This window comes from Microtus ochrogaster, chromosome 1 (genome assembly GCF_000317375.1).
Source record: "Microtus ochrogaster isolate Prairie Vole_2 chromosome 1, MicOch1.0, whole genome shotgun sequence".
Lineage (NCBI taxonomy): Eukaryota > Metazoa > Chordata > Mammalia > Rodentia > Cricetidae > Microtus > Microtus ochrogaster.
The window spans coordinates 101,206,786-101,217,472 of record NC_022009.1 but is presented as its reverse complement, the minus strand read 5'-3'; the positions used below and the strand labels follow the sequence as shown (position 1 = coordinate 101,217,472).

Here is a 10,687-nt window from a genome sequence, read left to right as displayed (position 1 = left end):
TAAGAGCATTGCCTGCTCTTCCAAAGGTCCTGAGTTCAATTCCCAGCAACCACATGGTGGCTCACAACCATCTGTAATAAGGTCTGGTGCCCTCTTCTGGCCTACAGGCATACACACAGACAGAATATTGTATATGTAATAAATAAATAAATATTTAAAAAAAAAACTTATGCATCTACCAACACAGCTGTGCAGTAGAAAGAGCAAAACCAAGTTGTAAGCAAGTTGCTTTACTAGGACTTTGGAGACTGGAGAGATAGTCCAGCGGGTTAGGAACATTTACTGCTTTTTCCAGAGGTTCCGAGTTCAGTTTCCAACATGGTTCCACTTCAGGTGGCTCACAACTGGCTGTAACCCTCGCTCTAGGGGATCTGACACCTCTTGTGGTCTCGACAGAAACCCACACTCATACAGAATACACTTCCACAGACAGATTAATTTTTTTAAAAAAGAAAAATCTGGACAGTGGTGGTGGCACACACCTTATATCCCAGCACTTGGGGCACAGAGGCAGACGGATCGCTGAGTTTGAGACCAGCCTGGTCTACAGGGTGAGTTCCAGGACAGCCAGGGATCCTGTCTCAAAAACAGAAAAAAAAGAAAGAGAAAAAAAGAAAATCTTTAAAAGTAAAAGAATTTGGGGCTGTTGAGATGGTCACACTGGTAAAGGTGCTTACCACCAAGCCTGGAAACCAGGACCTGCATGGTGGAAACAGAGAACCCCTGCAAGTGTACCTCTGACAAGTCACCTCCACAAGTGTACTGTGTCATAAACATGGTTACACGAGTACACGAGTACATAGAAACACACAATAAAATGATTATGACAAAAAAAGGCAAACAGAACCTATTGGAAAATACTGTACCTCTAAATTTATTTCTTGGGTTCAGTACTTAAAAGTACGTCTTGTTCTTGTAGAACTCCAAGGTTCAGTTTCCAGCTCCCAGATGGAGACTCAACCCATCCATAACTATTGTTTCAGGGCATCAGATGCCCCCTTCTGACCCCAGCAGGACCCAGGCATGCAGTCAAAACATACACAGAAAAATTAAAAAAAAATCTAAAACATATTCTTGAAAATAGAAAAGATTAATATAGAGAGCATATGTTCATACCTAGATGCTAATAAAGGAATAATAGAATAAAACTAAATAAAGTAACCTGAGGGAACCAATTACAGGTTTGTTTCTTTCCTTCCTTCTTTCCTTTCTGTTCCTGTTGGCATGGGGTCTCACATAGCTTAGGTTGGCCTTAAGCTTCCTGTATAATTGAGTCTGATCTTGAATTCCTGATCTTCCCTGCCTTGTACCTTCTTTAAGTCCTGGAATTACAAGATATGTGAAACCTTAACAACAATATCAAAATCAATGAAAGAGACCCGATGCCAGCGGCGCACACCTTTAATCCCAGCACTCAGGAGGCAGAGGCAGGTGGGTTTCTGTGAGGTGGAGGCCAGCCTGGTCTACAGAGTGAATTCCAGGACTGGCTCCAAAGCTACACAGAGGTTCGAGACCAGCCTGGTCTACAAGAGCTAGTTCCAGGACAGGCTCCAAAACCACAGAGAAACACTGTCTTGAAAAAACAAAAAAGGAAAAAAAAAACCACAACAACAACAAAAAACAAGATCAGGATACTGCTAAGGAATTGTAAACTTATAAGATAGATAATGGTAAAAATTTAGGGAACTGTGGGGGCAGGAGGAAGGACTAACCATTAAATATTCCTATAGAAAAGACTGAAGCTGTCCTTCATGGCTGATAGTGCTGCTCCTAGAGCCTTGGTTCACCAAACAAAAGTTTCTAATCAGGTGTGGCTACCTCTGAGTGAGTTGTTGGTTAGGACCCCAGAGTCCCCTAAAACAAAACTGACTCTTGCCCTTCCTCTCGCCTACCTGCCTGAACTAGGTCGTAAGAGCCTGTTGCTGAAAACTATTCTTGGGTTGCAAGATCTGGCGAAAAGCCGGGACTGAGTTAGGAACTTCCTGTCTGCTGCCTTGCTTCCATAGTGTGGGACAGCAGCATGCAGGCCACCGCACCATGCAGGCTGCTGCCGCGAGAAAAGGCAGCAGTAGTTGTACGTAGATGTGAGTGCCATGAACTTCCAAACCAACCTACTAGGCAAGGTTTGTCCACTTTTCTCTGCTTGGATTTGAGGCTGGTGACACAAGAGGGGACCTTGTCAAAACTCATCAAAAATGCATGGCTGGGGGAGGGAACTTATTACTATTTTTTAAATATCTTATGAGTGTCTGGGTAAATGCTACCCTGCCTTTTAATGAGAGAAGCTTCTCTTTGTTGAGAAGAGTAGAGACCCATAGCTCTCTGGGTGTTGAGAGTAAGTGATGGATGAGTGGTCATTGCTGTCACCACCCCTGAGGCTCAGGAAACACTTTGGAATCTGAGGTAGGAAGAATGTAAGAGCCGGAAGACAAGGAAGAAGGATGTGTGCTAATGCCACCTTGGACTTACCAACAGGAAGGTGTGGTGGGGGATGCTCATGGGTCCCTGCCCTCCCTCTGGGTTGAACTACTGGCTGCTGAAACATTCTAGGAGGGGGAGTCATTGCTTTGACCTGTGTACCTGTTGGTGAGCCCACCAAGTTCCAGTGGATAGTTTCAAACCCCTGATCACATAGATCATGAAATTCAGTGGTCCACAAAACAAAACCACCAAAACCATTAATATGGGAAGGGATTTTTAAGAAGGGGGTAACAGCAGTGAAAAGGGAGAGTAATTAGAACACAATTTATACACTGATGAAATGTTGAGAAATAAGAAAATAAGTGCTAGAAATTTTTGAAGTGAAATTAGGGCTGTGAGATGGTTCAGTGGGTAAAAGCACGTGCTGTCAAGCTTGTAACCTGGGTTCACTCCCTGGAACCCACAGAGCGGGAGGAGTGTGCTGAGTTCCAGCATGTGTTCTCTGACCTCTCCATATGTGCCGTGGCGCGTGCCTGACTCTCCCTCCCCACAATAAAGTTTTTAAAATGTAGTAAAGAGAAGCATAAAGTTTCCGAGGACACTCTTCCCTGATCGTAGGTTAAAGGAAAAATGCCCATGTAACAGTTTCAATAGACCCAACACTCATCTGTTAAAATTGGTGTCTACTATGGGGAAAGACTTAATTGAAACCTCATGAGGGACATTATTAAAGATGTACAGTAAAGGGCTGGAGAGATGGCTCAGCGGTTAAGAGCATTGCCTGCTCTTCCAAACGACCTGAGTTCAATTCCCAGCAACCACATGGTGGCTCACAACCATCTGTAATGAGGCCTGGTGCCCTCTTCTGGCCTACAGGCATACACACAGACAGAATATTGTATTGTATATATAATAAATAAAAAAATATATATATAAAAGATGTACAGTAAACTGGGCATGGTGGCTCATGATTGTAGTCTCAGCACTTGGGAAGCAAGTCTCAAGTTCAAGTCAGCCTGGGCTTATACAGAAAGACTTTCTCAAAAAAACAACTTATAGTAAATATCATTTAGTAGAGAAAAGGATGCCAACACTAGCATTACTGCTATAACATATAGAGTGCTGTGGGGATTCATTCTCCCAATAGTTAGCAGGTACTGGCTTTAGGGCATGGCTTTTGTCTGTGGATGTGATCCTCATAAGGAAGAGGGTGGCGGTCAGAGATTGCTACTTGCACTCACCCCAGGGCAGAAGGAAGACCTTGACAGCTCTCTACATTTATTTATTTATTTATTTATTTATTTATTTATTTATTTATTTACTTATTTACTTATTTACTTACTTACTTACTTATTTATTTATTTTTAGTTTTTTGACACAGGGTTCCTCTGTAGCTTTGGAGCCTGTCCTGGCACTAGCTCTTGTAGACCAGGCTGGCCTCGAACTCAGAGAGATCTGCCTGCCTCTGTCTCCCGAGTGCTGGGATTAAAGTCGTGCGCCACCACTGCCCGGCCAGCTCTCTACCTTATTGTAATTCATGAGTGTTTCCTAATCAATCTTTGATATCTTTTTATCCGCCTACATTTGGTGCTAAGAGATCACGTCTGCAGACAGAAGCCACGCCCTAAGGCCGATACCCCAAAACTATTGGCGGAATGAATTCCCACAGCATATAGAGGGGTGCTTTATTTTAGTGTGGGTTTCTGTTGCTGTGATACAACACCTTGACCATGAGCAAAAGCAACTTGTGTAGGCAAGGGCTTACTTCAGCTTACACTGCCAGGTAACATGCATCACTGAGGGAATTGAGGGCAGGGTCTCAAACAGGGCAGGAACATGGAGGCAGGAACCGAAGTAGAGACATGAGGGGCCCTGCTTGTTGGCTTGCTTCCTATAGCTTGCTTATTTCCTTAGCTTGTTTCCTTATTTACCCCCAGGACCACCTGCCCATTGTAGCACACCTACAGTGGTCTAGGCCCTCCCACATCACTTGTTGATTAAGAAGATGTCCTACAGGTGTGTCCACAGGCCAGTCTGGTGGGGTATTTTCTCAGTTACTATCTCTTCTGGAAGTGTGTTGTGTTAAACTAGCCAGCAGAGGAAGAAAGTCTTGATGACGGAAGTAGGGTTTAAGTGTGGCTCAGCTGTAACGAGCTTGCCTCGCATATACAGAGCTTTGAGTTCAATTCCTAGTATCACATAGATTCATTAAAGGGTTTAGAGAAAAAAAAAACCTTTATTCTTTGCAAATGGGTTAGCACTTCAAATTTAAAAGACTACTACTCGTATACACGATTAAAGTCGCTATGAAAGTCATCATACAAAGATGAAGAAGGATTTACCAGGGCTGCTGTGTACAGCCACAGTGGTCAGTAAGAAAAAGACATAATCTCATGGTAAAATCCAAATCAAATAGAAAATTTTTCATTAGGTACCTAATGAAATAAATCAACCGTACATGTGACCTGTTTACCACATTAATGTCTCTCTTTGTAAACCTAGCTGGAACAAAGTTATTTATTCTTTTAATCTTTTTAATTCAAAAATACATAAGAAAACTGATGATGATAAATCTGGTCTTCCTTCTCCAGCTAATCTAAAACTCAGTTTCCTTTTAGTCAGAATCCTTGCAGATTTGCTTTTGGCAGAATTTGACAAACTCTTTAAAATATGGATCTCAATAGAGTCCAAACCAGTGGTTCTCAACCTGTGGGTCATGACCCCTCTGACAATATCCCCCAGAATATTTGCATTACAATTCATAACAGTAGCAAAACTTCAGTTATAAAATAGCAATGAAAATTTTATGGTTGGGGTCAGCACAACATGAAGAACTGTATTAAAGGGTCGCAGCATGAGGAAGGCTAAGAACCACTGCTCTAGACAACTCTGTGAAAGAACAAAGGTGTGGACTTGTCCTGCCCACAAAGAATGGCCAGGAGGAAGGGTGTGTGCTACGTATTCATGAGGCCCTGGATTTAGCCCCAGAAGGAAAGCAACGGAGGGAGAAAAGGATCTGAAGCTGTAGGAAATAGAAAGTACAGGCCTGGCTGGTTATATGGTCATCTTCAGTACTTGGGAAGTCAGGCAAATTCAAGGTTTAGAGCTATATAGAGAATTGTTCTCAACCTTCCTAATGCTGTAACCCTTTAACATAGTTACTTAGGTTGTGCTGACCCCCAACCATAAAATTATTTTTGTTACTGCCCCAAAGCTGTAATTTTTCTACTGTTATGAACTGTAAATACCTGATATGTAGGATAACTAATATGTGACCCCTGTGAAAGTGTTGTTTGGGGGGTGGTTCCCCAAAGGGGCCATGTATCTCATGGGTTGAAAACTGCTGATACAGAGAGTTCTTAGAAGAGAGGACCTGGAGAGATGGCTCAGCAGTTAAGAGCCCTACTCTTCCAGAGGACCAGGGCTCCAAGCCCAACATTCACATGGTGGTTCCTAACTATCTGTAACTGAAGTTCTAGGGGATCTAGCACCCTCTTCTGGGGCTGCAGATACATGCCTTGCATTTGGTACATTCATTTGGTACATTGACTTACATTCAGGCAAAATACTCATACATATAAATTTTTTTTTTTTTGCTCATGTATTTCAGCATGTTTATTCCCTGGTACTTAACAAGGAAGAAATTGGAGGATTTCAGAAGGGATGGAATGAAGAGATAAAGAGGAAAAGTGATGTAATATCTTTTAATTAACAACTTATGGAAATAAATTTTAAATAAAAAAGAGGCATTAGAGAGATGGATCAGCAATTCAGAACACCGAGTGTTGTTACAGAGGACTCGCATTCCTTTTCCAGAACCCGCATGGTAGCTCACCATTTGCTGTAACTCCAGTCCCACACATCTCCTGCCTTGTTCTGGCCTCTGTAGTTACTGTGCACAGGCACATACAGCCAAAATGCCATATAATTAATATTTTTTAAAGTAGATTAGGGAAAGAATAAAATTTTTTACATATAAAATTTTTAAGTGGAGTAATTTTGAACTATTCTTTTAGAAAATAAGTCAGGCTCAGTGGTGTTGGCAGAGGTGGAGGCAGAGGCAGGTGAGTTCTAGGCTAGCCTGGGTTACAGACTGAGTTCCAGGATGGCCAGGGCTACACAGGGAAACCCTATCTTGAAAAACCAAAAAATAAAAAATAAATTAAAATGTATTAAATTGTTATTTATTTAATTAAAAATGAGTTGACAGGACTGCAGTGCTGACATGTTATCATGAAAAGATCCATCGAGCAGAGCAGAGAGCCTAGAAACCCCACACAGTACATAGAGTCAGTGCTACAAAACAAAGGAGACGCGTGCTGGTGGTGTAGGCCCACGTGGGAGGCAGAGGCAGAGGCAGGCAGAGGGAGGCAGATCTGAGTTCAAGGCCAGCCTGCTCTACAGAGAGAGCGGTCCAGGACAGCCAGTACCTCTCAGTTCTTTGTATCTAACTCCCATGGAAGCATCCAGTTTAATTTGATTAGTGTATTCTTCTGTTTATACCTGATTATATATATATTTATATCCTGAGTAAAGAATATCTGTTTCCTATATCTTTTAGCAAGCACTGTTCTTAATATGCACACACGTTACTCAGCATACATGTTACCAGTTAATTCAAGCTGTTGCTGTGATAAGTCATGTTTCCCCCTTTATGGATATGCTCAAATCTTGACCCCACTGCAGTCTGAGAATGAATGCCACTGTCATTGTTCTTTGTTCTGTCTTTGGGAGGTTTTTAACTTTTGCATGTATACTCATACATGATTTTATTTTCTCACATTGTCCTTAAGTAGGTTTAGAATCAAGATTACAGTGGGCTCAAAAATAATACATGTGGCTTTCACATATTTTTCCCATTTTCAGCAACAAGTTGTCTGTTAACTAAAATTGAGAACTTTGTAGTACCTAAAAGGTATTCAAGTTTGGAATTTTTTGAGTAGAGAAGATTTGGACAACATTCTAAGTTCTTCACTATTTATGTTGTGGAACTTTGCCATTTCAGCTTTATGCGTGTGTTTATTTTCTAGTGACTTACAGACTTTATTCAGGTGCCACATTTTATTAGCATAAAGTTTCATAAAAACATATTATTGTACTGGTGGGTATTATCTATTCAGTATTCTGTATATATACAATCAGTTCATACTATATATTTTTTTCTCTTATGATCCTTCGTGAGTTTTTCCAAAATCATCTTTTGGCTTTATGAATCTTCTTTTTTTAAACATTCTTCAAATTTGAATTATTTCATTTTTTTCTGTCATTTCCTTTTTTTTTCTTTGATCTACTCTCTTTTTTTTTCTGTCTTTCTTAATTGAATGCTTAGTTTATTCTCTTCATAGTCCTGATTGTCTTGGTTCTCACCATTTCGGCCAGGCTGACCTCAAACTCCAGAGCTGGTGTTAACGGCACAGCACAAGTCTCTGCAGCCTATTCATTTTTCTATGTTTAAGCTGATTTCCTGACTGTCCAGTATTCAGCTGTGCCACACAGAGCTTGACATTTTGCATTTTTATAATTCATTTCTGAATATTTCTTTAAAAATGTTTAACTTTTGTGTGTGTGTAACACACAGGCAAGTGTGTGAATTCAGTTCAGCTTTATTAAATGAGTCATCTTTGCCAGACCCTAAATATTTCTTAATTCTTCTGTAATTTACTTTTGTTTCTGAAATATTATTTAGTATATCTTGTACGGGAAAATAGGTATAATTTGACTTCAAAAATCAATAGGATAACCAATTTGAGTTATCTACCAAACAGCAGGCTGACAGAAGATACTGAGACACATGTGTTACAATCTAGACCATGTCAACATTTTCAGACCAGAAAAGACAGCGTAGCCTACCCAGCCAGGGCCAGGCCTTTGACAGGACTTGTCTCAAAAGAATAACAGGAGTCTCCTGAGAAAAAAGCCCCACATTGGCTCCCAGCGCCTGCGCTTCTGCCTGTTATTCCAGTGCTCAGTAGGTGGAGGCAGGAGAGTGGGAGCTCAAGTGCATCCTCAACTACAAGGCACGTTTGTAGCTGGCAGGAGATAGTGTGAGGCTCTAGGTTCAGGCACTAACACTGCAGAGCAAATGAAGAAAAAACATCAAACTTTCTTTGAGAAAAGGAAACTGGAGTAGAGAGGTGACTCAGCCTTTAGAGCTTGCCGTGCTCTTCCAGGTTCCAAGTTCAATTCCTAGAAACCATGTCAGGTGTTCAGTCCCGCCTGCGATTCCTGGGGAATCTAGCTCCCCTGGCCTCTTTGAACACCTGTTCTTATGTGCACATACTACACAGAGACACACATACAATTTAAAATAATAAAAAGAAATCATTCAAAACTGTAAAGAGGGGACAGTTTTGTCTAACAGGAGAAATTGGGTAAACGCATGCACTGAAATGCTCTTTAGAACTCACAAAGCATATGGCTGTACTTCCTTGACATCAGCAGCATTGTGTACAGTTCCTTCATGAAAAAAGTATACGTAATATGACATTTATCTCACCAAAGAGAATGAGACAATATGCCACTCAAGAATGTTCACACAAACACATAAATACACTCATGCAACAGTAGAAAGATTTGATGTGAAGAATAAATGTTCTATCAGAAGAATAGAATGGTTTAAACCCACCCTCCTTCTGCTAGTTTTAATTAGTTAACAATCTCTCTCCCAATTTAGCATTTTAAAGTTCCAAATATCTACCATCCCACACAGTTTTTGAGGTTAAAGGTTATGGTGTGGCTTAGGTGCATGGCCCTGGCTCAGGGTCTTCGATGAGGCAGCCTGCAGTCTTGTCAGTTGGGTTAGTCATCTCTAGACTGGGTAGGACTGGAGAGTGTCTCCCAGATAGCTCACTTTACAGTTGCTGGTGGGTGCCATTGTTCCTGTCCCCTGCTCGGGCTCCTTAAGCCCGCTGAGGTTATTTATAACACAGTATTTGGCTTCCTTCGAGGGTCTGTGACCCAGAGGCTTGAACTTCATTCTGTTTAGCAGTGAGGAGTTGAGTCCAGTGAGAGGCAGACTAGGCTACACCTCTTTAAGAAGGAGCTTTAAAACAGAAATTGCATGAGAAAATTAATGTGACAGCAAAGTAGGGATGTTCCTTTCATTCCTGATGAGTGGTGCAGAGGAAAGGCACTGGGTTCAAATGCTGACCCTTTAATAACCAACTGTTCTTTAAGCAAGGACCCTTAGATGCTTCATCAGTGAAATGAATGTAATAGTAATATCTGTTGTCTAGGGATGTGGACAGAATACATAAAAAGAAATAAGGGAAAGTATTTAACATGCAGGCTTTTATTTGGTAAGTAGTAAGATCTGGTATTTACCTTTTTCCCCTCTCTGCTGGGACATATAAGTAATTTTCAGACAGTATTGTCTTTCTGTAGTTTGATTAGCAGAATTCAGTTATTTTAAGGTAGCTACCATTTATACTTAGTGAAAATCCCGCTTATAACTGTTTGATCTTGGGGACTTGAAAACTGCAGAGTAGTGTTTCTACATACACACAGGTATACATATTAGATGCTTGGTAAACACCATAATGCCAGTTTGTGCCAGTAGATATTCTACTAGCAGCCTATTCTTCTTGTTATTCTCTGTAAAGTATTGGTGACTTTTGAAAGCCTATTTTAGGCAAGGAAGATTTGCCCTAAACTTGGGAATTCTGCTTCAGAGATATCTAAAATACAGTAAGGTAAAAGTGTGTCAGACTTCAAACTAATCCTATATTGGGAATACTGTTTCATTGTTTTTAAGACATGTTGACTTATCACCTACACACACACACACACACACACACACACACACACACACACACACACACACACACCTTTGGTTCCCATTAGGTACTCAATAGAATAGATGGAAAATGTGTTACTGGAGTAGAAATTCTGATTTGTTGCCAGGCGGTGGTGGCGCACACCTTTAATCCCAGCACTCGGGAGGCAGAGACAGGTGGATCTCTGTGAGTTCGAGGCCAGCCTGGCCTACAAGAGCTAGTTCTAGGATAGGCTCCAAAGCTACAGAGAAACCCTGTCTTGAAAAACAAAAGCAACAACAACAAAAATTCTGATTTGTTACCCTAAAGTCAGCAAATTACCCTTTAGTGTTCTTTACTGTTCCTGATACAGAAACTATTAAAGATGCTGCCTATCAATGGGAGATCCTTATTTCAAACTGATAGCAATGAAAAAGAAAAGCTAGCAGTGAGCTGACTATTCCTTTTGTTCTATGCAGAGCAGTTTTAAGTAAACCCATCTGATGCTGCAG

General features: G+C 41.0%; 1 protein-coding gene across 6 annotated transcripts in view; it reads left to right on the top strand.

The window, feature by feature from the left end:
- Elf2 (E74 like ETS transcription factor 2) overlaps positions 1-10,687 on the top strand; it is an 89,379-nt gene that overhangs the window by 52,527 nt on the left and 26,165 nt on the right. The window lies entirely within an intron of this gene.